This window comes from Harpia harpyja, chromosome 12 (genome assembly GCF_026419915.1).
Source record: "Harpia harpyja isolate bHarHar1 chromosome 12, bHarHar1 primary haplotype, whole genome shotgun sequence".
Classification (NCBI taxonomy): Eukaryota; Metazoa; Chordata; class Aves; order Accipitriformes; family Accipitridae; genus Harpia; species Harpia harpyja.
The window spans coordinates 182,571-188,676 of record NC_068951.1 but is presented as its reverse complement, the minus strand read 5'-3'; positions in this window follow the sequence as shown (position 1 = coordinate 188,676).

Sequence of the window (6,106 nt, the reverse complement as noted above, 5' to 3'; positions counted from 1 at the left end):
CAGCGGGGCACGGAGCGAGGGACGGAAGGAAGGCGGGCGGGAGCGGCGCGGCTGCCCGGGCGGCTCCGCTCGGCGTACGCTTCTTCAAAGGGGCAGATGTAATTTCAGGAGGCAACGGTGGAAGAGGGAGGGAGAAGGGGCGGGCGCTGGCTTGTTCGCAGCTGCCCTGGGCTGGGGAGGCCTGTGAGGGCCGGGCGTGGTGGGCTGCGGGCGGGGCGGCGGGAGCGAGACGGCGCGAAGCGGGCCGCGGCGCCGGTGCGGGGAAGGGAGAGGAAGGAGTGGGAGATGGGGGTCAGGGCGGAATACGGGAGAGACAGAGTGAGGCGAGGAGGGGGTAAGTATCTGGTTTTTCCCAGGCCGCTTGGATGATGATGCCAAAGTAAGCGCTGCTTATCTCTTCCGGGGGGAGCACCGAGGCAAGGGGAGAGGAGAGTTGTCTCTGGGAGCATAGGGACAGAAATGCACATGCATGTGCCTTTAGACATGCATGCTGAAGGCTCACATGTCCCTTCATGCAGAGAAACTTGTACACACACACACCCCCACACACCATACCCACTCTCACGCTCAAGAGTTTCCCACTGTGGGCTGTAATTCGATGGGCGTTAATACTAAGCTGCCAAATCATCCAGCAGATCCAACGTGTGTGCATGCGGGATGAGATACACGTTTCTGTCAAACTAGCCAGAGCCGTGATGGGGAATGCTTTCGGGTTCATTCTTTATTGCCTACTGCAGCACAAGACAATACCTCATGCATAAAGCCTCACAGGAAAAGGAAAGATATTTTTAGCAAATTTAGACCATCAGAGTTAGCCTATATGTGTTCAGTACTTCATGTCAGGTAGTACAGCTTTTTTGGTGCCATACAAGATTTACCATATTACTGAATCATTGCCTCTTTCTGTCAGGAACACTGCACATTCACATGCAAAACTAATTCACTTACACCCATGTTTACGAGCATGCCTAGACTCCCAGATGTTTGCAGAACACTACAGAGATAATCCCTGCAGGTCTGTGTCAGAACCCTCCAGGAGTGAAGCAGGACAAAGATGCACGCTAATTTAAAGCTTTTTGCATTTTAAAATTTTTGTGTGTACAAACTTAGGCTCCTCTGTGGACATCTGTATGTGTGTGTATTTGTATGTAATACTTACTCATTTATCTAAGCTATTGGTAACTTTAAATACCAACTTATCTCTTCCTTTTTTCCAGTACCACTGTATGCATTCCTTTTCCTTGCCTTCCCCTTCTCTTACCCCAAGCTCTTTTGTAGGACCTATTTTACAGCATTGAAACACTGCTGTAGAAAAATGGCTATGTCTTACAAGAGAATGACTGCTTTCTTACAGAAAGGAGTCATCATTTAACAGTTGTCAACAGTTGTTCTCTTAACACTATTTGCAGCAGCAAATAGCTGAGCCTGTAAATCTAGAACGAAGAGGGAAAGTTGGAGAAACTCTGCCTCGACTTTTAACCCCACCTCCACGTTGCAAAGGGTTTAAGTCCGTATGTGTAAAACCCTAGAGCAGTAATAACAGAAGTCAATTACCACTTGCTCATAGGTCATGTCTTAACATATACAAACTTATCTAACAATAACATATATGTATGTGTGTGTGAATATTAAAGTTGACAGCTCACAGCTATCAGCTATTAGCTAATGGTACTAATACTGTAATTCTTTGGAAAATATTCTTCCCTCCGTGGTAAAGATTTCCATTTTTACATTATTTTTTAATTACTAAGGAAAGCTTACACTTTTTCACAGAGTATTAATCTAGTTGAAAATTCAGTTTTCTGACAAAAGGTGTTTTGAAAGAAAATTTTCAACCCACTCTCCGCAGGGTCTAGCAGAGCCAAGAAAATAAAATTCTTTTGTTGTTTCCAGACTCAGTGACCATAGAACAATCATAAAAACCTAGCATTTTCAAAACTGCCTCTCGTTCATGCATTTAGAACAATTTACAGTACAGGTTAGGATACCAACAATTCGGATGCTTCCTCATCTCACAGCAAATTTAAGTACAACTTTCACTCTGTCTGTCTCTCTGCCCTGCCACAAATGAGGAACTGGCTTCATACTTCATTAGTCTAAAACCACACCCACCTTTCTGTTCCCATTTGAAATCTCCTTTGGAGCTCTTGCAGCTGGACACAGCGTGGGAATACATTAAGTCTCCAAAAGCCTCTCAAAACAGATAGTATTGTAAGTAAACACCAGAAGTGAAGCCCAAACCAAATGATACGATTCAAAGATGGAAAGACGACACTCAGATTCTCAGAGCTTAAATTTACCTAAGAGATTTTGACGCCCAAATCACACTAGGAATTTGATGTTCAGCTCTCCTTCACTCTCTGTCTCAGTACCTGATGCTCTTTTTCTTCAGTAAAATCCTATCAGGAAATAAGATTTTTTTTCTGAAGTACAAGCAGTTAACGATCTCTTTTCAGGTATGAGCCACAGCCTGAAAACCGAGATCAACGAGTGTTTTTCTGTTCATGGGGTCTCAATAGTTCCCTAAGCACTCATGTTTACCACTTTTCAGAATCAATCTGGAGTACTAGAAAGAAAGAAAAACTGTCCTAGAACAGCAGCGACATGCCATTTCATTAAAACAAACTCTGTTTGCTTTCCTCCATTTCTCCAAACGAGGCTTCTTGACATTTGTCTACTATGATGAAATAAACTCTCTTCTGCCAGCAAGAAAGAGGTCCCAGTTATGGCTTCAGACACAATTTAGAACCTTGAAGAACATACAGTTCCAGCTAAATTAGCTGGTAACACAGCTTGGCTGGATGTCATGGGGGGGATGAACAAACAATATTAAAAACGTGCTGTGGTTACATCCAGGATTTCTAGAGGAAGGATAGCCTGACTGAAGATATTTGGCATGTGGGAAACCTAGACAAGGACTATAAAATTCTCAAAATCTCACCTGGGAAAATCTCTGGGCAGGAGAAGAGGAAACACCCAGGAAAACCTGACTAGTGATAACCCTGTCAATATTCTGTTAGCAATGGTCCAAATACTACAGCCTACAGTAATACAACAGTTTGAACAATTTCTGTAGCAATATCACATGTTTTTCCTAAGGGCCTTATGGCATTTCTAGAGTACCTAATCTACCCTGCAAGCAAACCAGCATCCATGGAACATATTACATTCCAGAGCCTATCTCAAATAGCCAGTTTAGCTGCCTTTAGCGTGGAAAGCACTCATTGAAAAAATGGTATGGCCAGGCCCCAAACTAAGGAAGAACCAAAAATGTTTCAGTCCAGAACAACGTACGCTCAATTTACATATCGAGGAGTTTTGAGTTTGTCTTTAAATAAATGCCAGTCCAACATGCTCACCACAGGCTTTGATAAACAAGTTTGAGTTCTTTTCATCTGGTGCCCCACCAGGAGTGATAATGTACAACAGGCTACAAGATGCCCATTTTGTCTTCTGTGTAAATCCACTGCCTTCAGTGGTCCTGGTCAGGAACTATGGACTAGAGCAATATGAGTCACTGATCCTTGTGCAAGTATGAATAATCCTTTTGAAAACTGATCTGCGCCCAGTAGAACACCTAGGGTATGCAACAGTTGCATGATCATTTTCCCAGTGTTGCCCAGGGAAGTTCACCATATCTGCATTTCTAAGCAGAGAATAGAAACACTTCCACAAGTCTATTAAGATTCCTGCAAAGATGGGAACGGGGAAGAGGAAGAAAGAAAAGAAAGAAGTCTGTCTCATTTGACAGGAAACAACACTGTATTACATAATCTATTAAATGTTCCAAGCTTTATTTCACATTAAAGCTCAATGCCAATGGTTTAATGTGTGTGTATGTTTTTGTAAAAACCTGTGTAGCTGTTCTGGCAGATCTGCACTGATCCATTGCCATAATTTTTTTTCCCCGAGTGGTTCAAATCTCTGACATCAACACTAGTGCTCTAGTACAATGATACTAGACTAAAATAGTTTAATTTGCAGTGCTAAGCTCTAAATTGTTTTCCCTGTGGTTTGAGAGTGAAAATTTGGCACATAAAACAGGCCGCAAGATCATCCAAATTAAACTTCGTCCAAGCAATTGAACCCACTCCTTTAAACACAGCAAGCAAATTTATATCCAAGCATTTGGATTTACATAGTCTTGGATTATCTGCTAGCATATATAGAATGTGATAAAACAGGTGATTGCTCAATCACTGGCATAAAATGGACATAAAATAAGTATGAGCCAATATTGATTGGCAAGTTCTGCATGATCCAGAGGTTCCCTTCAACGTGTACATTTGAGCTTCAGATTTGTGAAAAAGTTGTTTTCTTTTAGTCTTGGGTGTTCACAGATTACTTCCACTGCATAGTAAACTGCTTTTCATGATATTTTAATAGCACTGTGGTATTACAAATACATGCGTAACTAGTATCATTTTGCCAGGATGCATTTAAGGAGTATGCTGAAATACGTATTTCGGTGGCAAATGGTGACAAGAATAATGGCCACGTACATTGGGGGTGCTTTCTTTTGAGATTTAATGGGTCACTTAAATATGCAGGAAGTAGTAAAGCTCTATTGAATTCAGTGCAAGGAGAATAAGCTACATTGGATGAGGGTCTCACTACATCTTTATAAATCACTGAGGGAATTTTTTAATGCTTTGGATCTGATCTAGACATTCACTTGGTGTAAACATCTGGAAGATACTTGTGTTTTATATTGGTATGAGAGGAGCTTCCAGCTATCTCTTTCAAGGTTTCTGAAAGTTTTAAGGCTTTTAAAAACTGACATCCTTCTCGTCTTGTTAGCCTCCGCCTTCTACCTATCTCTCTCTTACTATTTTCAGGAAGTGGGAAGCTCAATGGATTGGGATGGAATTTCCTTTCAGTTCTCCCCTGCCAGGCACAAGGCTGGGAACAGAATAAAAGCTCAGGCTCAGCAACTGCTGTCTTTGTTTTCATTGTGAGCAGAGCAGGATGATGAAGAGTTCAAAATGAGGCTTTCAGCTCTTGTCACAAATCTTCTCAGGCTGTGGGACTGTTTTCTCTCACAAGTTTTACATCGGTTAAGCACTGACATCATATTACTTATCTCCCTTGGAACAGGCTGAGGTTCCACACAGCACCTTCTTCCACTCCTTCCCTTTAACCTCTGGAATCAGCATTTGCTGCAGTCCTTTCCAGTTCTGTTCTATGGCACCCTCACTGGTTGTCAGTGTTAAGCCATAGTCTTCAATCCCCACTTTGCAGACAATGTCTGCCTTACGGGACCTTCTGAAATTACTCCTTCCACACAACATTCTACAGTTAAAGCCCAGGCCAGCTGAGGAGAGACGAGCGGTGGCTTGCAGTGTTACACACTCAGCATTGTTGCCCAAAGGCCAGCATAGTTAAAGGGACACAGGTGTAACTGCATCTCTGCTGAGCAGTAGCCAGAGAGAGTGAGCCTTTTAAGCAGGTCTTTAACTTGAAGGAGCCCAACTGAAAGGCATGTTGTCTCTGGATGCAGCCATCGCCTGTTGCCTGCTGCAAGACGTTAGCATACACACGCGTGGTCCTGTTACACAATCTGATGTATGACACCTCATAGGATAGGACCCAGAAATGCTTGAGCTGTCTGCCTTTTCCCCAAGGGGCTCTATGCACACAGATGCTAGCGTACCTCCATGGAGCTCCCTCTAAAAAGTCTGTGGCAATGCTGCACACAGCAACTGCCTGTGATTTTCTCTTGGTTCTCCCCTCTAGTTGCAGAAGAATTTGCGCAAAGCTAGTTTGTTCCTTCCAGCATGGACCATGTTCTCTGTGAAGGTGCACGTGCACCACTGTGATTATAACTGGAGTAACTCCAATGACTCCCGTTTACTCAGGTTACTGCAAGTTGGCCCTGAGATGAAGCACAGCTCTTGCTGCCTCCTCCTCCTAACATAATCTTTAAGGATATAAATTACAACTGTGTCCACTGTGACTACTGCACTAGAGGGTAATCAGGTTTAGCACAGTTACATGGGTGATTTAAAGTCATGGGTTCTTATGCCTGTTACCAGTCTAGCTGCAAAGGTCTGACCCAGGTTCTGTTTACCTCTGGTGTAAATCTAGACTAATTCTATGTGCTCAG